Source organism: Capra hircus, chromosome 9, assembly GCF_001704415.2.
Source record: "Capra hircus breed San Clemente chromosome 9, ASM170441v1, whole genome shotgun sequence".
Classification (NCBI taxonomy): Eukaryota; Metazoa; Chordata; class Mammalia; order Artiodactyla; family Bovidae; genus Capra; species Capra hircus.
Window position 1 is genome coordinate 82,549,598 of NC_030816.1, and position 25,559 is coordinate 82,575,156.

The following is a 25,559-nucleotide window of genomic DNA, read 5'->3' on the forward strand; positions in this document are numbered from 1 at the left end:
AATAAAAAGAAAATACCTTAATTGAGTAATTACTCTGAAAGATACACTACTATTAGCAAGTGAGCTGTTATGTAGCCAGGTCTAGAATACAGGCCACTGCCTCTCCCTCAGAAATTTCCATTTTGGGGAGAACACCTGGGAAACATCTACACAACAGCTAGACATCAGGCTTTTTTAAAGTCTGCCCATCTTGACAATCTATCCTCAGTGGTATGAAACAGCTCCTTCCAACCTAAACTTTTCATGCACCTGGCGAAGCTGCCCTATCTATCTGTCTATCTGTCTTTCTATCTATCTCCCTTTAATCAAGATTCCCACAGCAATGATCACAATGTTTCAGCTAGTGATCTCTGTCACCAGAAGTGAGTATGAAGAAGGGGCTTGTGACCAAGGACTATGTGAAAGTATCTAATGATTGCTGATGTTATCCAGAGAAGGGTTTATCTTGCATTCCAGGCATTTTAAGGATTCCTGCTGTAAATAAGTCTTCCATCATGAACCATCCTGCCTAGATCCACCCAATATAATTCCTTAGTTTTACTGTCAAGGGAATAATCAAGATTCCCCAGTGTAAGACACGGTGAATGGCCAGGAACGTTTCTGTATTTCATTCTGATGGAATCTGAGTTACACAATCTCTAAACACAGCTATTATAGAATCAGTATCCAGCACCTTTTGAAGCTCAGATGCACCTCTGAACTGACCTTCAGGTGCTCATTCCACTGTGTGCATTTCTTGTGATCTACTGATTCTTTTGGCAGGAACACTCAGCCTTCATCTTATCGATTGTGTTTACGTTAAATGTGGCCCTTTAGTGACTGCAGCATTCTGTAATGCAAACTCGCTGCCTAGGACCTTGAACGAGCCATTACTATAAACTCCCAAATAAAGCAAAGAAGCCTATCATGCGTTTCACAGTAAAGTGAGTAATGTCAGTAAAAAATCCTTTACCTTGCAGATTATCGACACAAGTCCAGGTCTAAACATTGTGTAAATACTATAAGTATTAAATGTGGCAATTAGGCCCCAGGCTGCTGGGACCATTTGTTTACTAAAAAAAGAACAAGGACTGGTATCTGGTAAAATAATTTCCCCCAAACCCACAAATTCAGCTGAAGTTCTAATTCTGGGTAAAGCAGAGATAGTAAAATGCCTTACCAAGGCACATATTAGGGGCAATAAAACCACTCAGCAGAGCCTAAACCAGATCCTAGTCCTCCATTTTTCTTCCTTTGGCATGGCATGGAAAGCCAGTCTACAACCACAGGAAGCAGCTTTTCTGACACCCTCTTAATCCCTTTGGACTCCAGGCGACCTGCAGATTGGCGATCAAATACATTAGTGTGGCTCTCAGGATGGCCTGCTCTGACTGCCTTCATCTCCCAGCACTCCCACAGCCTGAGCCCGTGAGCTTGGTGCTGCCTACAATCCCCATAGCCTTCTCCAAATGGATGCCCCTACACACATCCTTAAATTCTTCTGTGGTAGAAATTAGCTCTCAGCTGCTCTATTTGCTTGCTCATCTCTCACCTCCTTTACATTGCGAGCCAGTTACAGCAGTCACCATGACTGATTCATACTATTTGTATGCTTGGAACACAGAAAGAGATCCAAATTATTTGTTGAATGAATTAATGAATGCTTCAAATGGGCCATTTAAAATGTAGATTCTCATGGGGTCAGATTCCAGGCTGGAGGCTGTGTTCACTTGCTTTGCAATTGTAGAGGGCACTTTCATTACCTGCTACTGTTTGGTTCCTTAGTTTTGTCAACAGAAGATATTGTGTTGGGGCAACAGTAAAGAGTTAGGGGACAGGCAGGTTTTCAAAAGGAGTCCTTTACTGGAGCAAAAAATAATCTAAGTCAATCACACCCTCAATTACTCTTGCTGGCAATGAAAGGAGTTAAAAGGATGAATCAAAACCATTATACTAAGCAATATTGGCATCTGGCATCTATAACATTACAGGCTCAGTTCATATTACTACATTTTTGCAGCTAATAACTTCAGTTATTATGTTAATTTCAATAGCTAATTTTATAATTTATGGTAAATATTAATTTCTCATATCATATATAATTGAATATTAATTTCTCACTCCAAGACACAAGTTCTATTAAAGATTTCTAAGACTAAAACTATAGGTTAATGTGGCCTAAAAAAGTGAGTTTATTTCATTTATTTTATACTGAATTGGTTGTTCAATTGACTGAATCAAATAATCCAAAGAGCTATTTGGGTATTAAGTACAGGTTGCCTAAGACACACACTTCTGAATAGGGAAAAAGGAACTCCACTTAAATTCAAATTTAATTGAACATAATGCTTTGCAAGTTTCTGGAGGCTCAGTTTACCTAAAACATACTTGGGTGTGTAATGATTTGCAAAGTTTGCATTTTTGTAGTAACATCCAGGGCCACCTGATTGAGCAATACAGCACATTTTATAACTTTATAGTTGAAAAGAAGACTTAAAACCTTCTCTTTGCCTGATTCAGTTCAGTTCAGTCGTTCAGTCGTGTCCGACTCTTTGCGACCCCATGAATAGCAGCCTGCCAGGACTCCCTATCCATTACCAACTCCTGGAGTTTACCCAAACTCATGTACATCGAGTCGGTGATGCCATCCAGCCATCTCATCCTCTGTCGTCCCCTTCTCCTCCTGCCCCCAATCCCTTCCAGCATCAGGGTCTTTTCCAATGAGCCAACTCTTCGCATGAGGTGGCCAAAATATTGGAGTTTCAGCCTGATTAGCAGTGATGAAAACAATCTGTTAATTGATCAATGCAAGATCAATCAACAAAAATGAATGGCTTTTAAGGGGAAAAACATCCCTTGCATTGTATTCTTTAAATAATGCCTTTAATTTTTTTTTATTACTGCCTATTTCCTGTTCTTAGCTTTTTGTGTTTGTTTTTCTTTTTTGTCTTGTCAGACCAAATCATTTTCAATATGAATTAAGGTCAGAGTTGAAGCATGGGACCAGTAGGAAAGAACTGAGTATTATTGCTATAAAATACAGTCTATTTCCCTAATGTCTGCTTGTGAACCAGGCTATTTTGTCGAAATGTTTTCAGAAAGCTCGATTAAAGAATAACCGATGTCTTATACCTAATAGATTTTTAGTAACTATTTGTTCAATGAACAACAGACACAATTAAAGCTGAAGCCACTATTTGGAAATGATGTTGCTGAAGTTTCGATAAGGAATTTTAAAGCTATAGGTGAAAATAAGTGGTCTTAATGTAAATTATTACCTATGGAATTTAGTGCTGCCTATGTAGCTCTGTAAAAGGGACAATACATGGATAATCATCAAGTCGGATACTTTCTTTCTTCAACAGCCAAGGAAAAGGGCAAGAAGAAAAACATTTTTTAGAATTTATATACACCACACACTAATCCAGGGAACTTCACACATCTCACTTGCAGCAGATAAAGAAAATGAGTTTCAGAGAAGTCTGGAAACTCCTACAACATCAGACAGAGAAGGAGGGTGATGGGCTGGGGATTTGGAGCCTTGGAGCCACTGCATGACTTGTATTTGGAATTTCCATCAATTTCTGGTAGCTCTGTGGGGGGTAAGTGTATAAAAATGTTTGAAAGCCACTGTTAAGACCAGTTTGCTTCTTGGTTCCTAACCAACCAAGTGGATCTAACTGAGGCCGCTCTGTAAACAGTCCAGTCTCCATATCAACCGACACAGCAGAATTCAAAATCTTTTCCAAAACTTTGCACTGCATGTTGAATATGGTCTGTTGTTCAGAAGTGGAGAATATTAAGACCCCTGGCATCATCACCATTTTCCCTTCCTAGCAATCCTTTTCCTAAGCCAGCAGCAGGACAAACATCTTCCTGAGAAATTATGGCACTGACTAAGCTCAACTCCTCTTGGGCCAGAGAAAGCTGAATTTTCAATTTATTAAGACAAGGAAGAAAGAGATTACAGAGCTCAGTACTCAATGGCACAAACAATGGAGTCAGACCACCACGGGGATAAATCTGAGCGCTGACATCATATATGTGACTTCAGTCTAGTTATTCAATCCCTCTGGGCCTTAGTTTCCCTTTCTGTAAAATGGAATAATAATGGTATCTAAGTCGTGTGGATTTTGTAAGCATTAGAGGAAATGTCTGTTAAGCATTTACAAAGCATGGGTCATTAAAAATAATGAATGATAATTTTCACTGATGTGCTCAATAGTTGCTCAGTTATATTCTTTCTACATGCGTTAGTTGCTCAGTCATGTCTGACTCTTTGTGACCCCACGGACTGTAGCCCACCAGGCTCCTCTATGGAATTCTCCAGGCAAAAATATTGAAGTGGGTTAAATTCCCTTCTCCAGGGAATCTTTCCAACCCAGGAATCCAACCCAGGTCTTGCGCACTGCAGGCAGATTCTTTACCACCTGAGCCACCAGGGAAGCCCCTCTTTCTACATGTCTAAATGCAAATAATGTTCAAGGCTGTGAGCTCAGGAAACCTCAAGAGGCGTTCAGGAGTTTTGCAACCAGAGGTAATATTTGTGATTACAAAATTTAGGAAACAGAACTCCTAAACAGAATCCCTTTCAAGCTAAGTTCCCATCCAATAGGGAGTGGTGGCTTCAAATGGTCCTTTTTACTTCTTTTCGGGTATGATAGGAGTTTCCGTGAATCACATTTTATAGTTATTCAGTAACTCTCACCAAAGAAGCTCAAACTTGCCTGCCACCAAAAAAAAAAAAAAAAAAAAAAAAAAACCAACTGAAAGAGCCTTGAAACTCAGAGTAGTACACCTGATTGGTGGAGAGCCAGAAAGCAGGGGCGGTCAGATGTGGCTCTGATCACGATGTGGGAAAGAGGTGGAAATAAGATCCTCTGGAGCTGTCTAGGGAGTGTTTTGTTCCTCTGGTTTCAGAAAAGGGTAAACCACAGCAAGGAGAGAAGAGAGGAAGGCCACAGTCAAGAGAAAGGACACAGTCAGACAAAGGTTCCAGAGGGCGGGCGGCCTCACAGGTCTGATTTAGCGAAGGGCCAGGTTAGCCTGGCAGAAAGGTCTGCAGAGGGAGCTGACAAGCGCTTCCACACAGGAAATGACACTTTGGCAAGGTTCTCGCAGTTTCTGCCATGTGGCTTCTAAGTGTCAGGCCATTGAGCAACTCCCTCTCCAAAGCGTGAATTAGTTCGGTTCTTAGCAGCCAGTCACACAGGCTCATTAAAAACGTAGCCCAACCAACAGACGGCAGAGTGGCCATGGCGGCCCCAGCATCCCTCTAGGGAAGGTCAGGGCCTAGGGAAGCTAGAGCCCACAGCCTCCTCATACCGCGAAGCCGCCGGAAGCGCCCCTCCTCCCGAGTCTCGTCCCCGCCCCGCGCGGCGCGCCAACGTGTCCTCACCCGCGGCCGACCAATCAGAGCGCGAGACCAAAATAGCGCCGTATAAATGCGTGCCGGCCGGCACTGCCGGCGCAGAGCCGCGCGCTAGGGCGGGGTTGCGCGCGCAGGTGAGCGGGGCGGGGCCGGGCCACCTGCAGGGAGAGGCGAAAAGGGGCGGGCCCGGCGCACCTGCTTCCGCCTGACGTGGGCGGGGAAGGTAGTCAGCGGCGCGCGGCAAACAGTCGCGGAATTTGAGTTTCTGTGTGAGGAACGTGGAGCCTGCGAGCTCCGCTTCAACAAGACTTAGGGCTACACTGCTCGCACTGGTTTCCTCACCGAAAAGAAGCGCCATCCGCAGTCTGCAAGCCTGCGAAATAAAGGGCAGACCGCAGCCGAGTGTCCAGGGGCGACTCCTGTCCCGCTCCAGCAAAAGTTAAGAGAGATGGCTCTTAAGCCTTGGAAGAAGCCTGAAAACGAGTGGCCTCACAGTTGTGGGTGGGAGACAGGAGGGTTCACGCCCAACTAAAAGGCCGAAGGTGATAAGATAGACATGCTTCCCAGGAAGAAATGATCGATGCAGGAACGCATTTCTTGGGGTCACTCTTTTAGGAGGAGATGAAAAACAAAGGTAGTATTAGGTGGAAAAACAAAGGCTTTCGCGTCATACACACCTGGTTTTCAACCTCACACACCCGCTCTGTAACACTCAACTCTGAACTTATCAGCAAACCTGGGAGTGGTCCCATCTTTAAGATGCAGATAACAGTACATATCCCATAACGTATTTTTGAGTAAGTCCCTCTGGAGATCATATTCATTTCTCTCTCCTTTTCTTCCTTCCCCCTCTCTCTTCCTTTCATCCTCTCCTTCATTTCCTTTCTTTTCTCTTTCATTCCTCATCTTTCTTCCCTTTTTTTTTTTTTTTTTCCTAATTGAGATGTAGCTTTCACACTGAAGAGATCTTAAGAGAACAGCTGGGTGAGCTTTTACACAGTATAATCAGCTCCCGGATCGAGATATAAGATATTTTTCATCACCCTAGGTTTCCACTTGCTCCTTCCCAGTTAATACTTATCACCCTAGAAGGAGCCATCCTGACTTTATGACTATATATTAGCTTTTCCTGTTCTTAAACTTCATATGATTGCAGTCAAGTAGTATGCCTTTTTCAGACTGGTTTCTTTCACCCAACAATGTCTGTAAGATTCATTCATGGTATGGCATATATCAGTAATTTGTCTACTGTTGGGTAGCTATGGAAAAACGCTAACTTTTTGGCCAACCCAATATTATATGGGTTGCGTCAAGTATAAGCTTCCCTTGTAGCTCAGTCAGTAAAGAAACTGCTTGCAATGCAGGAGACCTGGGTTTGATTCCTGGGTAGGGAAGATTCCCTGGAGAAGGAAATGGCAACCCACTCCAGTATTCTTGCCTGGAGAATCCCATGGGCAGAGGAGTCTGGCAGGCTGCAGTCCATGGGTTGCAAGAGTCGGACTGGACTTAGAGACTAAACCACCACCACCACCACCAATATTACATGAAACATACAATAGTTTATCCATTCCATCATTGATAGGCATTTTGATTTTCAGTTTTTGGTTGTTATGATTGAAGCAGCGAGTGAACATTCCCATGGTCTTTGGTGAAAAAAATACACACAATCTTGTTGGGTATATAAGAATGAGTACAAATTTTATGTCATGGCATAGGTGCATGTTTAGTTTTAATAGACACTGCCTAGCAGTTTCCCTCAAAGGTTGAATTGATATATGACAATTATTTTATATCCTTGCCAACATTTGGCATTAACAGTTTTTTTCTTAAAAAATTCTTGGTGAGTATGTAGCAATATCTCCTTGTGATTTTCATTCATTTTTTTTCTCTAATGAATAATGATGTTGAGACCCTTAACTAACTTACTGGCCTTTTGGGTTACTTATTTTTGACAAATGATTGTTCAAATCTATTTTTTAATGAGTTTGTCTGTCTTTTTGCTATAATTTCTGGGGATGCTTTATATTTTCTGGATATGAATCTTTTATTAGGCACATGTATTAGGAATATATTCTCCCTGTCTGTGCCTTGCTTAATCTGTTTCTTATGATGTCTTTATTTTATTTTGTTGTTAAAGTGAATATACAACAACACCGAGTTAAATTTTTTTCTAACGTAAAACAAAAACTTTTGTTGCACATTTATAAAATCTGCATAGTTGTAGCAAGTGTTCTTCCCTCCACAGTTGCCTCATTAATCTTAAAATTTGGTTAAAACACAGTACCCAATCTGGAACCTTTTAAAAATTGTCAACAGGGGATATTTCTTTCTCTACATACACATATTGTATGCTTATTACCCAGGTTTCCCTGGTAGCTCAGTGGTAAAATAATCCGACTGCCAATGCAGGAGACTTGGGTTCAATCCCTAGGTCAGGAAGATCCCCTGGAGCAGGAAATGGCAAACCACTGCAGTAGTCTCACCTGGAAAATCCCATGTACAGAGGAGCTTGGTGGGCTATAGTCCATGGGGTCACAAAGGGTCAGACCGGACTGAGCATGTGAGTGCACAGTGAGTGCGTGTGTACTCACATGCTTATTACCCACCTGTTCTTGAATCTACTTTTTCCTTTACCCACTAACTTACTCATTGTAATTGCTTTAGATTCCCAGTCTGATAATTCCAAACTGTGTCATATCTGAGTCAGTTTCTGATGCTTGTCTCTTCCCAGTGTATTCTTGTCTTTTAGCATGCCTTGTAATTTTTTGTTGAAAGCCAGATAATCAGCTAATAGGAACAGAAGTGAGTGGGCTTTTCGTGCTAAGTTTTAGGTTAATATGACCAGGAGTTGGCCTGTGTTTAATGTCTGCTGTAGCTGTAGGTACCAGGTGCTCCCTCTAGTTTCCTTAATTTTTTTATGTTTCTCTGTTGTCTTTGGGTTTCCTAAGAACTTCTTTTTTTTTTTTTTTTTTTTGGCTGCACCATATGGCTTGCGGGATCTTAGTCCCCAATCAGGAATTGAACCCCAGCCACGGCAGTGAAAGTGCAAAGCCCTAACAACTGGACTGCTAGGGAATTCCTCTAGAAGCTTAAGTAGTGTCTGTTTGCAGCTATCTGTTTAATTGTAATTCCTTGTTTTTATATAATGGAGTCCTGTTGATGTGGTGGTACAGGGTGAGGGAAGGTGAGGTGTTATCTAATAATATAATCTCAGTTTTTTAGTGGGCCTTAGTCTGGAGAAGGAAACGGCAACCCACTCCAGTACTCTTGCCAAGAAAGTCCCATGAACGGAGGAGCCTGGTGCAGGCTACTGTCCATGGAGTTGCAAAGAGTCGGACACGACTGAGAGACTTCACTTCACTTAGTATTTGGGCTGTGACTTTCAGAAGCAGTTCTTAGCCTTTTTTTTTTTGTTTTGTTTGTGTTGTTTTCCATCCCCTTACCTGAGACTAGAAGGCTCAAGGGGGCTGGAGTTGGCCTTGGCTAATTGCATTTCTTCAAATTAGAAGAGACTAGAAATTTCCCATGGGCGGAGGAGCCTGGTCAGCTGCAGTCCATGGGATCGCAGAGTTGGACTCGACTGAGTGACTTCACTTTCACTTTTCACTTCCATGCATTGGAGAAGGAAATGGCAACCCACTCCAGTTATCTTGCCTGGAGAATCCTGGGACGGTGGAGCCTGGTGGGCTGCCGTCTGTGGGGTCGCCCAGAGTCGGACACGACTGAAGCGACTTAGCAGCAGCAGCAGAAATTTCCCACAAGGGGCAGGACTTTCTTATGGAAAACTGTGTTTCAAATGGTTACTTTTCCCCTCCCTCTGCCTGAAACCTTGGTGGGTCTCTTGGAAGTAAAATCCACAAAAGTATGGGGCACCTCTTAAGATGTGTCGCTCCGAAGAGCTGAAATCAGAAGTTCTGTTGGTTCATTTTTTAAGTTTGGGAAATTTCCAGTTACCTTTCGCTTATTGATTTCTGAATTCCATTTTGGTTATAGGATGTATTTTATATGATTTTACTTCTTTTAACTTTCTCAAGATTTGTTTTATTACCCCAAATATGGTCTCTTTTGGTGAATATTCTTCGGGAAGAATGTATTAGATGAAATAGTCTGCAAATACTAGTCAGGCTAGCTGGGTAAAGGTATTGTGAAGTTCTGGGTCCTTACTGATTTTCTGTTTGTTCTAATGATTACGGAGAGAGGAGTGTTGAACTCTCCAGCTCTCATTGTGGACTTGTCCATTTCTCCTTTCAGTTCTATCCCAGTTTTTGCTGTAGGCATCTTGAAGTTCTGTTGTCAGATGCATCAGTTCAGTTCAGTCGCTCAGTCGTGTCCGACTCTTTGTGACCCCGTGAACCACAGCATGCCAGACCTCCCTGTCCATCACCAACTCCCGGAGTTTACCCGAACTCATGTCCATTGAGTTGGTGACACCATCTAGCCATCTCATCCTCTGTCATCCCCTTCTCTTCTTGCCTTAAATCTTTCCCAGCATCAGGGTCTTTTCCAGTGAGTCAGTTCTTCGAATCAGGTGGCCAAAGTATTGGAGCCTCAACTTCAACATCAGTCCTTCCAATGAACACCCAGGACTGATCTCCTTTAGGATGGACTGGTTGGATCTCCTTGCAGTCCAAGGGACTCTCAAGAGTCTTCTCCAACACCACAGTTCAAAGCATCAATTCTTCGGTGCTCAGCTTTCTTTATAGTCCAACTCTCACATCCATACATGACCACTGGAAAAACCATAACCTTGACTAGACGGACCTTTGTTGACAAAGTAATGTCTTTGCTTTTTAATATGCTGTCTAGGTTGGTCATAACTTTTCTTCCAAGGAGTAAACGTCTTTTAATTTCATAGCTGCAATCAGATGCATACACCTGACATTTAGTTGTACATTTAGAAAGGCTGAAGGACTGATGTTGAAGCTGAAACTCCAATACTTTGGCCACCTTATGCAAGGAGCTGACTCATGTGAAAAGACCCTGATGCTGGGAAAGATTGAAGGCATGAGGAGAAGGGGACGACAGAGGATGAGATGGTTGAATGGCATCACCGACTCAATGGACATGAGTTTCAGTAAATTCTGGGAGTTGGTGATGGACAGGGAGGCCTTGTTTGCTGCAGTCCATGGGGTTGCAAAGGACACGACTGAGCAACTGAACCGAACTGAGCTAGAAAGGCTGTGTTATTATGGTGACCCTTTTGTCATTTGCAAGGAGAGTGAAGGGTCTAAGGTTTTCCCCTGCTTGCAAACTAACAAGTTACCCTGCTACAGGTTCGCAGGAACTAGCAGAAGATCCAGCCTCCTTGGTCAATGTCACAGGACTTTATTAGCCACTAAAGCAGAGCTTCCCAGGTGGCACAGTGGTAAAGAATCCATCTGCCAATGCAGGAGATTTAAGAGACATGGGACCTTCCTGAGTTGGAAGACCCCTTGAAGTAGGAAATGGCAATGCACTCCAGTATTCTTGCCTAGAGAATTCCATGGACTGAGGAGCCTGGTGGGCTACAGTCCATGGGGTTGCAAAGAGTCAGACATGACTGAGGACATGACTTGAGTGATGGAGCATGCGCGTATGCACACCCATCCCCCAGGAGCCACGGTTTCAGCTTTTATACCACTACCTTGAGCCCCATTTCCCACTGAATGATGCAAAGGGGACCAGATAGCAGCAGTAGCCAGTACACACAGCGGGTTGCATCACAGCAGAGGATCTGGATTAGGGAACTCAAATCTCATAACGGGCAGCATACTCCTGACCTTTGATCCAAAGGGAGATATTATCCTTATTATACTAGAATGAAAACAAGGCAGCCTCTTGCTGAGAGGGGAAGCTCTGTTCCTATTTCCAGTGCTGTTGACTATACAAACATCCTTGAAAAGATACTGCAGATCCAAGACAATCTTTGCTTCTGCTCATGAGATGTTGACAGTGTTGGAGCCCTGGGAGAATTGCCTTTCAACAAAATGTCCCTTTTTATTCCTGGTAATTTTTCTTGTTCTTTCCACTTTGTGATATTAACCCAGCCACTCCAGCCTTCTCTTGGTTAGTATTTAAACAGTATATTTCCTTCTATTCTTTTATTTTTAACCTACTTATATCTTTATATTGAAGACAGGGTGTGTCTGTGTGTTTTTGTTTTGTTTTATAGACAGCATATAGTTTGGTCTTATTTTTTAATCCACTTTGCAGATATCTTTTTATTGATGTGTTTAGACCAGGGGCCAGCAAACTATGCCTGTAGGTGAAATCTCGCTTTTGTATGTAAGTTTTTTGTAAATAAAGTTTTATTTGAACATAGCCATGCTCATTTCTTTATATCTTTTCTCTGGCTATTTTTCCCCTACCAAAGCAGAGTTACAGCAGAGACTATATAGCTGAAAAGTTCTCAAATATTTACTATCTTGCACTTAATGGAAAAAATTTGCTGACCCATGGTTTAGGTCATTTACATTTAATAGTGTAGTTATTGATATGTCTGGATTTAAGTTATTTTAAAAGTTTGTTATTTTCTTTTTAACACCTTTATTTCCCCCTTTTCTGCCTTGTTTTAGATTATTTGAATAATTTTTAGTGTTCCCTTTTAATTTTCTATTGTTTTAAAATTATATCTCTTTGTATCTATTTTAGTGATTACTCTAGGAATTACAATATACATACTTAATATTTCATAGTCTTAATTAGAACTAATATTTTGTCATTTCCAGTAGAATATAGAAATGTTACCACCTTATTTATGTTGGAATGTCTATTTAGTTCTTCTTCTCCCAGAAATTCTTTACAGTTTTTAGCACAGAGATTGGACACATTTTCTTGTTGTTGTTAGAATTACTCCTAGGTATTTATATTTTTGATACTATCATAAGTGGTATTTAAATAGTTTTCATTTTCAATCTTTGTTGTATATAGAGATATGATTTTTATATATTGACCTTGTAGCCAGTGACTGATGAATTTATTTTTGTTTCTAATAATTTGTTCATTTTTTTCTATGTAACTAAATTTACTTGTAAAAGTAAAGGAAGTCGACCCAGAAGCCTGGAGAGCATAGTCAGCCTGCTGTGGGAATGTGGGTCTCGGCTTATTAGTGTCAGCACTAAAAATAGAGGGCCCATCTTTTGGTGATTCCCAGGAATCTGACCCCGAATCACGGATCTAAATCTCTGATGTGCAAGTTACATTACATCCCTTACATTGCTTGTGAAACAATTTCAAATCCCAATATTAGGAAAGAGGAGTGAGGGATTGTCATCACTCACGTCTTGAGTTTCTTAGGTGTCCTCTTCATCACTCTGCTCTGCCCCCTGCCCCTTTCTCCTAATTAGATTATGTATCCGTCCGCTTAGTTCATGTGGGAATTTGTAAGTCCAGGGTCAGATGCATTCATAGAAGGGCAAGGGGGCAACCTGGGTGTGGAGGGTGAAATGTGAGAAGCTTTTACTCCCCTCTGCAGAATGCCACCTACCCTCTTCTGCTCTCATCTGTTGCAACCTAGGGCGGGCACCTGTTTTTGTTTTGTTGACTTGAATTTGTTTTGTTGTTGCTGTTAAGAGTGTTAAAGAGCTTTCTAATATAAAATGTAAATGACCCTAGGAGGAAAAACGTGTTAAGTCATTACGAGCTCTTAACACCATTCTGTGACTTCATTAAAACATTATTGTGTACTTACCACTTAGCTTTCTAATGATTCAGCATAGTTAAGTCTTGTTAGTGAGAACAAATGGAGAGGAATGAAGAACCAGGAACACTGCAAGGGGGGTTTCTTCATTTACAGATGAGGTCCTATGCCCTGAACTGTCTTTTCCAGCTCTAGCATTAAGGATTCTCAGTGAGAGGAATGTAGGTGGGATGCTAAGCAGGGGTGTAACCAAATGTGAGGTGACTGGGTACTGCTGTGTCCACCCACCACACCTCCTGCTCAGGAAAGGGAACCAGGCTTCCTGGGGCTCCTTCCCATCTGCAGTGCCCTCCTCCTTTCTGGCCCCAGAGATCCCACCCTCAGCCCCCTTAGGAATTTTCCAGGCTTTGCCTTTACCTGACGAGGTAGCACTAGTGGTCAAGAACTCACCTGCCAATGCAGGAGACATAAGACACATGGGTTCCATCCCTGGGTGGGGAAGATCCCCTGGAGGAGGGCATGGCAACCCACTCCAGTATTCTTGCCTGGAGAATCCCATGGACAGAGGAGCCTGGTGGGCTACAGTCCATGGGGTCACAAAGAGTCAGACATGATTGAAGTGACACACAGTCACAAAGCCATGGCACACACAGAAAGCCTTGACAGGGACTTCCTTGGTGGTCCGGTGGCTAAGACTCTACACTCCCAGTGCATGGGACCCAGGTTCAAACTCTGGTCAGGGAACTAGATCCCACATGCCTCAACTCAGAGTGTATGCTGCAATTAAAAATATGCTGCAACTAAAAAAAAAAAAAGGATCCTGCATACCGCAATGAAGACTGAAGATCCCACATGCTGCAACTAAGACCCGGCACAGCCAAATAAATGAATAAAGCCATGACAGAATGAGCCAGCGTGGGGGGCAGCAGGGTTCGTGTTGATGACAGTACCTGTCATGAGAATTAAAGACGCTTCTTCATGCTCGGTAGTACCCCGAGCCAAGTGCAGCAAGGCCTGCATCTTCACATCATTTTTGTAACTGTTGAGTTGCCTCTTTCACACTTGGCTGCACTCTCATAAGCTTCTGGAAGAGTACATGCTGTTTCCCTTTCCTATCTTTTAAAATCTCTAGCTTTTTGTACATGTAAGTGCTCAATTGGTGTTCAGTGAATGAGCAAACAGGAAGAGGTCGGGGAGGGTATCCAGTTTCGCCAGGCTTATAGGTCAGCACTGTCTTCGATTCTTCCCTTGTGTGAACTCTTCGCACCCAATGAGGCACTCAAGTCCAGTGAGTCTTGTTTGACGATGTCTGTTTTTGTGGTTGGCTCCCTAAGTGCCTTCTCTCCTGGGGAGTAGCCTACAGCCCAGCTTCTGCATCACCAGGTCTCCCTTCCTTATTCTGAGGAGTAGCCTGCAGCCAAGCTTCCACATCACTGGGCCTCCCTTCCTCATCCATCCTGCAGATACATCTTTCTAAAGTACAATACCAGCTGGACTGCTCAGAACTCTTTGCTTGATGCACTGTTGCTTTTAAGATAAAATACAAATTAATCAGCTTACTGTTTGATATCCTGCCATCCCTTCTGTCCATCAGTAAGTGTGTTTGAGTTTCTGTTTCAGCCTCTGGGGAGAAGAAGCTCCACCTAGAAGTCTCTGCTCCAGCCACAGGAGTTTCACCCTTGTCCTGCCTTCAATTACTTATGCAAACTATCTCCCTACCGGTCCCAACTGCAGATCTTCCTTGGCTTACAATGAGATTGTACGTTAGAAACCCATTATAAATGGAAAATATCCCAAGTAAAAAATGCATTTAATACAGCCAGCCCACCAAACATCATAACTTAGCCTCACCCACCTTGAACGTGCTCTGAACACTTACTTTAGCCCACAGTTGGGCAAAGTCATCTAACACAAAGCTTATCCTACAATAAAGTATTGAAATATTTCATGTGATTTATTGAATACGGTACTAAAAGTGAAAAACAATGCTCCTCTGTGTACAGTGTGTTAGTGTATTGATCGTTGACTGTTGTCACACATTTAGTAGAAATTGTACTTCAGTTTGGAATTTGGATCTTTTCCTGAGCCAGAGTTAGGCAGTGGCAGAGAGTGCTGAATATGTATCACTTTTGCAACATCACAAAGTCGAGAAATTGTTTGTCAAACCACTGTAAATTGTTATTCAGTCACTAAGTTGTGTCCAACTCTTTGTGACCCCACTGACTGCAGCACGCCAGGGTCCCCTGTCCTCCACTATCACTTGGACTTTGCTCAAACTCATATCCAGTGTGTCAGTGATGCCATCCAACCATCTCATCCTCTGTTGTCCCCTTCTCCTCCTGCCCTCAATCTTTCCCAGCATCAGGGTCTTTTCCAGTGAGTCAGTTCTTCTCATCAGGTGGCCAAAGTATTGGAGCTTCAGCTTCAGCATCAGTCCTTCCAGTGAACATTCAGGATTGATTTCCTTTAGGATGGACTGGTTCTTCCCCCTTCATGGATCACAGCCTTGTTGTGGTGAAGGGGCTTGCATAACTCAATGAAGCTATGAGCCATGCCACGCAGGGTCACCCAAGACAGACAGGTCATAATGAAGAGTTCTGACAAAACGTGGTCCACTGGAGGAGGGAATGGCAAACCACTGCAGTATATTCTTGCCATGAGAACCCAATGAATAGTATGAAAAAGCAGAAACTATAAGTTGGGGGCCATCTCTATTAGCACCTTCTCTGGGGACACTACGGTCCACCTCAAACTTCTGTTCAGGGGCACCTGGTCACTAAACTGAGTGTAGAAGGGGGTCCAAGAAATGTGGACATGATTTTATAATGTGGCAACAATCACGGACCATCCCAAGCAGGAACAGGGAACTTGGAGCAGTGACTGGGGTGGGAAATGGATTGGGTCAGGGTCTTAGAGTAGCAGAGTTGGTGGCAGCTGGTATTAAAGGATTAATGTTGAAGGTAATACAGAGGCTTCCTATTCTGTCATAAAACACTTGTGCAGTGGTTGATTCTTTTTGCAAAAATCTACAACTAGAGCATCTCTGCTAAGACTCTGATTGCTCTCTCAGTGCTTTTAAATTCAGTAAGAAAGAGACTGCAGAGCCTTTCCTGGAAACAAGTGCTGAAAGCAGGGAGGAGCGTGGAAAGACAAGGCCCTGACGGCTAGAGGTAACCCACCCCCTCCTGGGCTCTCAGCCTGGGGCCTACCTGTGTGTAGTGCTGGAGAGAATCCAGCCTGCTCATACGTGCACCGGGGCACGCTGTCTTTCTTGGTATGTCTTTAGTAATCTGTTATCGGAAAAAAAAAACTCCCAACAAAGTCATGTTTCTTGCACAAGCCTCAAAATGACAAATAACCCAAAATGCTTAAAGACCAGCATAGGTCAACCTGAGGTCACCTAAAACCAGGCTGGGTTGGCCTAAGGTCAAAATTGAACAGGACCTGTTGGGAACTGTTCAGCACTATACACGTCCTACCACGCATGCAGTGTCTGTACCTGAAGCACTAAGCAAAACAGCCTCCTTTTCTTATTGCAAAAATGATATACATCTTCTGTTAAAAAAAAAACTATTTAGAAAATACAGACAAGTGAAAATTTTAAAAATCATCCATAATCTATTTTAGCATTCATTTTTAAAGTCTTTTTTGTTCCCTCCTTCCCCAACCTGGTTTCTTCCTTCCTTCCTTCCCCTCTCCCTCCCTTGTTTCCTTCCTTCCCTCTTCCCTTTATACCTTTGCAGCGGGAGGTATTTAACCACTATGTCTGCTTAGGAATTTCATGAACTAGATATTTGCAGCGTCTCTGCTCCCCATCCCACCTCCGCCCCCCTCCTCTCCTGGGGCACACTCTCCTTCTCAGGGCTTTTCTCACCTGAGGACAATGTAAGAGGGGGCCATCCCCACGGGCAGGCACAGAGCCCAAGCCCAGCCTCCGTGAGCAGCTGCACCTTGTTGATGGCCTAAGGGAGGTCCTCCCTGGATCCTGGGGGCAGGGCTCAGCCCCGGGAGGAGTGTGGGCCGTGAGAAGCTGGAGACCCCTGCTGCTGCTGCTGCTGCTGCTAAGTCGCTTCAGTCGTGTCCGACTCTGTGCGGCCAAATAGAAGGCAGCCCATCAGGCTCCACCGTCCCTGGGATTCTCCAGGCAAGAACACTGGAGTGGGTTGCCATTTCCTTCTCCAATGCATGAAAGTGAAAAGTGAAAGTGAAGTTGCTCAGTTGTGTCTGACTCTTAGTGACCCCATGGACTGCAGCCTACCAGGCTCCTCCGTCCATGGGATTTTCCAGGCGAGGGTGTTAGTTAACTCTGAGGCTACTGGGACTGCTGCTTTCTCACACCTCTCTCCAGACGACTGACAGGTGACTGGATGCTCCCGTCTGATGCTAGAGGTGTGGAGGGGCAGGGGACAGGACACTAGCAGAAAGATCTTTACTTATTTAAAAGTTGAGGTTTAAAATGCAGACAATAAAGTGCAGGCTGCTGCTGCTGCTGCTGAGTCGCTTCTGTTGTGTCCGACTCTGTGTGACCCCCTAAATGGCAGCCCACCAGGCTCCCCCTTCCCTGGGATTCTCCAGACAAGAACACTGCAGTGGGTTGCCATTTCCTTCTCCAACACATGAAAGTGAAAAGTGAAAGGGAATTTGCTCAGTCATGTCAGACTCTTCGCGACCCCATGGGCTGCAGCCTACCAGGCTCCTCCGTCCATGGGATTTTCCAGGCGAGAGTACTGGAGTGGGGAGCCATCGCCTTCTCCGATAAAGTGCAGGAAGACCATCCAAAGTACACAAGTCAGAACAGTTCTATCCGTGGGCACCTGTATGACTACATCCTAGCTCAAGATAGAAAATATTCACAGCACCCCGGAAATTGTGCTTCCATTCCTTTCCCGTCAATATCCATTCTCCCTGCACCCCTGCCCCCATACATGAAGGTAAACCATTTTGACTTCTTTTAATGTGCCTTTCTTTTGTATCTGGCTCCTTTTGTTCAAGATGATGCCTGTGAGGACTTTCCTAGTGGTCCAGTGGCTGGGAATCCACCTGCCAGCGCAGGGGACATGGGTTTGATTCTGGGTCCGGGAAGATTCCACCTGCCATGGAGCAGCTAAGCCCATGCTCAGCAAGAGAAGCCACCGCAAGGAGAAGCCTGCGCATGGCAACTAGCGAGTAGCCTGCGATCACCGCCAACTAAAGCCCAAGTGATGCAATGGAAGGCCTGGCACAGCCCCCCCCAAAACGTTTGCAAAGTGATGTCTGTGAGATGCATCCATACTATTTGTTAATATCTTGAAAATATTATTTTATCTACTTCTTTATCAAAACCGGAACCCTCTTGTGCTCATTGTTTATAACTGTTATTTTCACTGAATACATTGGCAAGAGTTTCCCCTGTTATTAGCCTTCTTCTACTATAGATTTTTTAAAAGTCTGGAAAATGTTCTATATTACGTATGAGCCATAATTTATTTGACCAGCCCTCAACTGTTCAACATGACATAATTTCCTTTTTTAAAAATTAGACAATAAGTCATTGAACATTCTTGGAATAAAATCTTTGTGCGTATCCTAATTATTCCTTTAGGATAAACTCTCCCAAGTAGAAGCACCAGGTCCAAGGTCATACACATTTTTAAAGCTCTTTTGTCCAGAAAGGTTGTATAAAGTTTGTATTAGTAGGAGCAGTGAACGACAGTGTCTCTGCTTCCTCAAATATCTACCATTACTGGGCATTATATTTTGAATACTTGCCAGTGTGATAGGTGCAATGTATCTTTGAAAACTAACAGTAAAATTTTAAAGGTGCATCTACCTCGTCTTAAGTTGCATTTATTCAACTACAAACATGGCTGACTCCTTTTTAAAATATTCTGTCTTTATTTTTTAAAATAAATATTCATTTATTCTGTCTTTATTTTTTTTTAATATTTATTTATTTTTATTTACTTATTTGGCTGATCTAAGTCTTGGTTGTGGCATATGGGATCTAATTCCCTAAACAGGGGTTGAACCCAGGCACCCTGCATTGGGAGCATTGAGTCTTAGCTACTGGGCCACTAGGGAAGTCCTCTTCTGTCTTTAGACTCCAGATGTTTGTGTCGGGCAGGATTCAGCTGGAGCTAACAGCTGCCACTCTTCCAATTTTAATGAGAAAGTGCTTTGACAAAGGGAATTAGCTTCTGACAAAATCACCAAAAGAGCTGGAGGAGCAGGACCCACAGGGCTTCCAAGACTGACTCTGGGCACAGCACCCTGGAACTGGTGCCTCCAACAAGCTGCTACCTCTGCCCCAGCCAGCTTCACTCTGGATTTTGGGTAGCTGCTGCCACAGGGGTTGAACCTGAGCCATGCACAGTCTTCTGGAACTTCACCAGCAGAAACTGACATCCTGTGCTATACTCCCAAGACACACCATGCTATTAACTAGACTGGAACCTCTGCCAAGTCTACACCAGCACAAACACAAAGAGCAACTAAGTGAAAACGGCCCCAATACAAAATAGCTAGAAATGCTGCTATTTCATTTGTATTTGTAGTCAAATGCTGGTAATATATTTCATTTCAAATGCTACAAAAATCTTTTAAAATACCTGTGTGAGGTCAGAAGATCAAGAAATTTCCAGGGGTCACAAATGGAAAGGGAGCTGGAAATGGGAGCTGTAGGCAGATGCTGAAGCTGCTGCCATGCGGAGGGTATTTGCCAATCTGGTAACCTAAATGTTTGGATGGCCCCTTAAGCTCAGTGAACAACATCCTGGTGGCTCATGCAAAAAGGGAGACGAGACAAGGAACTCCACTTACGTAGTTCCAAGACCTTCAGAGGGCTACAACATCCTCCTGGAAGGGAATGGATAAAATAAAAACATCTGACTTTTAGGGAAGAGAAATAACAAGGAAATTTGTCTTTGCCCATGCTCTGAGTGGGGAAGAAAAATATAGCTTCTAAGAATTTGTTGCCGCACATTTCCACTTGTATGGGCTTGGAGCTTGAGGTCCGAATCAACACTGAGTCTTTTACTGTGGAGAACTGGAAACAAAGGAAATGTCTATCATCACGAGAATGAATAAAGAAATCGTCATCCATCGAATAGCAATGAAAATGAATGAGCTGGAGCTATGGTGGTCAGCATGGAGAGATCTCACAGTGCTGACCAGCAAAAGTGAGTTGCAGAAGCAGGCATTCAGTAAACCAGTGCCAGTGTTAGACTGGGGCAACTGGGATCTCTGTCCTGGTCCTCCTGTCTAGGAATCCCTGCACCCTGGAGGGACTGCCCCCTTCCCCACTCCTCCAGGGCCTGGGCAGGGCGTTCTGAGCTTGAATGGAGACCTGCCCTCCCTTCCAACCTCCAGTGAAACACGTAAGGTTGACCAGAAGCCCCGAGGTGCCTAGACTGTGCCTTCCTGGGACTGTGGGCGGACTGTTTCTACTGGCTGTGAACTTCACAGAGCGAGACTGGGATGGCAGCAGAGGACTGGCACACTGTTCTGGGCAACTCAAGGGCCCCCACAAAAATATTTGCCCAGGACCCCACACATTCTGGGGCAGCCCTGTGGTATCATATTCAGATGAGGCTTTAAAATGTACATAACAATACATAATTAGTGGTTAGTAATGGATTTCCCTGGTGGCTCCGTGGTAAAGAATCTGCCTGCTAAGTTCGATCCCTGGGTCAGAAGATGAGGAAATGACAACCCACTCCAGTATTCTTGCCTGGGAAATCCCATGGACAGAGGAGCCTGGTGGGCTACAGCCCATGGGGTGGCAAAGAGTTGGACATGACTTAGTGACTGAACAACAGGTGATTAATAATATATACATGATTAGTAGAAACATGGAAATGAAGACACTCAGTTCCAGATAGGAGCTGTTTCTTGAAGAGAGAGAGGAAAATTAGGGTTATGCTGGGAGGTGTTTGAAATGTTTTATTTCTTAAACTTGGTGGTAGGGAATAAAATGTATTGATTGTATGACTTTTTATGTCTTTCCGTAGGTTTGAAATATTTCACTGAAAAAGGGGGTACTTTGCTGGCAGCCCAGTGGTTAAGACTCCACCTTCCAAGGCAGTGGATATGAGTTCTATCCCTGGTCAGGGAACTAAGATCCCACAAGCCAAGTAGTGTGGCTAAACAGAGGAAGAAAGAAACGGGAAGAAAGAAAAGAAACCACCTGCTTTCTTTGGTAGGGGCTGGTGGACGGGTGGGTGGGCTTCAGCGACACCCTTAGACAGGCTCTGTATTGCCTTTCCTCCTGAGATCCCGGTCCTGAGCACTTTCCGTCTCCAGCTTAGTGGTTTAGGGTGTAAACGGATTCTTGTGTGACTCACTCAATGCTTCTGCTAGTCCCTTCACCAACAAATACTTGTTAAACACTTAAATCTTGCAAATGGAAAGAAAATTCCACAGTAAAGTGTAAAGTCATCCAGAATCCTGAATCTTGGATAAGACCCGTGAAAAATAGTTCTATATTGAAACTTCAATAGAGTAAATCTAATCACGCATATGTGTGTATGCTCAGTTGGGTCCTACTCTTTGCGACCTCATGGACCGTAGCCCGCCAGGCTCCTTTGTCCATGGAATTTTCCAAGAAGAATACTGAGGCGGGTAGCCATTTCCTCCTCTAGGGGATCTTTCCGACCCGGGGATCGAATCCGCGTCTCCTGCGTCGGCAGGCGGATTCTTTACCACTGAGCTACCTGGGAAGCCGAGATTTAATCATAGGAAATTTTTATTGCTTTGATTTGAATCTTAAATATTGAAACATAGGAGTTTTCACTTGGTGATTGTTTCCAGTCTCCAGTGATACTGATAAGTGGACAGGAAAGAAATCTCTAAAGATAAATAAACCACACTGGGAAATGGGCCCCTTGCTAAGTTCCCTTCTGGAAGTGACGCCTCCCTGTACTGCAAACATTTTCTCCTCCTTGCGGTTTCAGTTCCAAGCCAAACCAGTTCTGCAGCATGCTTCTGTACCTCTCTGGAGACTGATCTGAATCAGCCTGCCAGGGCTTTAAAACCCCATTTGCTTCTTTCATTTCTTAAAAGCCTCTTTTGAAAGCCTTTGAGTGAATCATCAAATTAATATCTAAAAAGACTTAGCAGCAACTGAGTCCAGGCAGGCTGGGGGCTTCTAAACAAACACTCCATAGCTGACCTGAGCTGCTGGACTTGGGACAGGGCTTTGCAGGTGGATAAAGGGAGGCTGCTGGGAGGTGGAACTACCTAGCCTGTCTCCCGCCTTCCCACCCCTCATCGCCTACTCTTCCCGTCTCAGGACACCTGATTAGACAGCAAGCCTCCCTCCCTCTCTTTTGTATTTAAGCCTTTCTCTTGCTCCGCTCTAAGCAGATCTCAGCGAAGCTTTAACAAAAGAATGAACGGAGCCTGTTTTAGCTACTTTCACTTCTCTAAATTTTTGGTGGCTTCACTCAGGTGTAAAATATTCTTGAATTTATATTTTCAATTCTGTTTCAGACTTGTTCCACGTACAGTGTTAGTCTTTTCTTTCCGATGAAAGGGAAGAGATTGAGCTCAGAATTCCCACTCAAAATGTTTAATTGATCAGAACTTAGTTTAGATTTCAAGAACACGGCTGTGAGGTTTTTGGCTTTTTTGGTTTGGCCCTAGATTTGTTTTTATCTCTTTTATCTCCTATATCTTCCCAGCTCTGTGGACCTCTTTGAGAAGAGGGCTATGAGAAGGGAAGAAAGTCATTTATTATTATCCTGACCTCTGATTATTGAGTTTCTTGTGTATTTAACCCTCAGGAAAAAGCTGAGCCTACCTCTGACCCTTAGAAATTCAGGTAACCTTCTGGGAGGGAAAACAGTAAATCATGTTTCTCCTTTCCCTGACCTGTTACGTGTCATGGTCTCTAATGATCACGCCAAAAATTACAGCTTGCTATTTAGAAGTGGAGGCATTGGAGAGAGACAAAACAGTTTCTCGTGGAAGCTCTAGCAGGTAGATGGCAATCTCTGTGGGCATTTGGTCAAGAATGGCTGCTTTCTAAAGACAAACACACTTCCAGTCAAGGGGCTTGGAGACTGGACTCGGAAATGTGAAAGATGTTTCGAAGGCAGAATGCACTGCTTCCACGGTGTGCTGAGTGTCTTCAGCGGACAGATGGGAGTCTGAGAAGCAATGTGGAGTCCTGGTTCCTGTGGTTCCTGGCATGCTTCTTCCACATTGTCCGGTAAAAGGAACAGCTCTGGTTACGGTCATTCACTCTCTGTGATGTACAAAGGCACTGGGGTGAGCTACCTTGCTGGGTGTACACCTGGTGGCCTGGGTGCCCAGGAAAGCAGGTCTGTTCCTTTCTTATGTCACGCGAGTGTATGTTCCTTGGTTCTTTGTCTCGTCGCAACAACGATTTGGAGTGATGGACATTACAGCCCCCTCGGTGTGTCAGAGCTCTCAGGTCTTGGATAGACTGTGTTATAGCTCTCAGGTCTCGAATGGACCGTGTTATAGCTCTTAGACAAATGTTACAGCTCAGTGTTACTGCTCTATTTTATTTAGAAGACAGCAGGAAAATCCATCTTCGAGGCGTGAGGGCACGTCGATCCAAAGACACGAGGAGAAGAGCACCCCAGCGTGCGGGGGAGAGAGAGCTAGCTTTGGGTCCTCTATTTATATGTTTTTCTCTCCCTGGGCCTGTCCTATGTAAACTGGGCCAGTCAGGAATGTTGTTTGTTTTACCTGAGGTCCTCACTCTGGTCCTCGGACCTTCTTTTGTTCTATTTTTGTGGTCTTTTCCCTTCCTTGTCTTTTAGCCACTGCCATTTTGGACTCCTTTTCCCTGTTCTGCCTACCTAACACTTACATTATCCTTAAGACTCAGCTAATTAGAAAATGCATTCCCTAGACCTTCCAGGGGGTCTTCCCTGGTGGCTCAGCGGTAAAGAATCCTCCTGCCAGTGCAGAAGATGCAGGTTCGATCCCTGGATCGGGAAGACCCCCTGGAGGAGGCCATGGCAACCCACCCCAGTATTCTTGCCTGGAGAATCCCATGGACAGAGGAGCCTGGCAGGCTACAGTCCATGGAATTGCAAAGAGTTGGACAAACAACAACAGACCTTCCAGGACTGTGTGGTTCTGCTTAAGGGAATGAGATGGATGTTGGGAGATTACCCAACAACAGTCTAAGTAAGTGTAGTTAGTCACTCAGTCGTGTCCAACTCTTTGTAATCCTCTGAAATGTAGCGCTCCAGGCTCCTCTGTCCATGGGATTCTCCAGATAAGAATACTGGAGTGGGTTGCCAGGCCCTCCTCCAGGGATCTTCCCCACCCAGGGATGGGACTGGCATCTCTTATGTCTCCTGCACTGGCAGGGGGTTCTTTATCACTAGTGCCACCTGGGAGGCCTACAGTCTACATGTATGAATTCTGCTCTTTTCCGTAAGGGGGATAGAGCCCCCTACCTCCGTTGCCACGTGGTGACACAGCACCTCTGAGGGACTTGTGCTCCGTGGACAGAGGTGGGGCTGAGCTCCTGGCTGCTTTGAGGCTAGCTCTTGTTTCTCCACTGCTGGGAGAGATGGTTAATGCTGATGATCATTTAGCATGCCCAACTATTTCGGGGATATCCCCCCACAGACGTTTTAGTCAAAGCTCCTTGAATTGCGGGAGTAAAGGCCAATATTTTGTAGACACTGGCAGCCAGCGGCTGTCCTTCTGGGCTTTCAGGGAGCCAGCTGTCCTTGTGGAGGGCGTGGGGAGGCAGGATGAGGTCTCTCCCGGATGAAACTCCAGTCAGGTTCTTCTGAGCTCCTTTTCGATGAGGCCCAGTCTCTGGGGAGACTAATGTCAGCCTCGGGCTTCCCAGGTGGCGCTAGCAGTTAAGAACCTGCCTGCCAGTGCAAGAAATATAAGGGACTTGGCTTTGATCCCTGGGTTTGGAAGATCCTCTAGAGGAGGGAGGGCATGGCAATCCAGCCCGGTATTCTTGCCTGGAGAATTCCACTGACAGAGGATCCTGGTTGGCTACAGTCCCTAGGGTTGCAAAGAGTCGGACACAACCGAAGCGACTTAGCATGCACAGATACAGGTCAGCCTCGCCAGAACCCCACCATCAATATCTCATTGCCCTCAAAATCTGGCCAAATTCCTTATCCCTCCAGCCCCCAGGGGACTGATATCTGATCAGCCCGACCTGCCTGCAGGATGTTTTAGCCAGAAATCCTCTTGTACCCTTGATGTTTCCTCTTTGTAATTTTCCATGTATTTCCCTTCATCTTACTCCTGGCTCAGACGGCAAGCGTCTGTCTACAATGCGGGAGATCCGGGTTGGATCCTTGGGTCGGGAAGATCCGCTGGAGAAGGAAATGGCAATCCACTCCAGTACTATTGCCTGGAAAATCCCTTGGACAGAGGAGCCTGGTAGGCTACAGTCCACGGGGTCACAGAGTCGGACACGACTGAGCGACGTTCCTTCCTTCACCTACTCCTTGGCTATAAATGGCGACATTTCTTTGTATCCAGAGTGGAGCCCACTGTCTCCCCTACTACAAACCCCACTGCAGTGGGCCCTGAGCCAGTGACCATAGTCCTGAATAAAGTCTGCCTCACCACCCTAACAAGTATCAGGATTGTTTC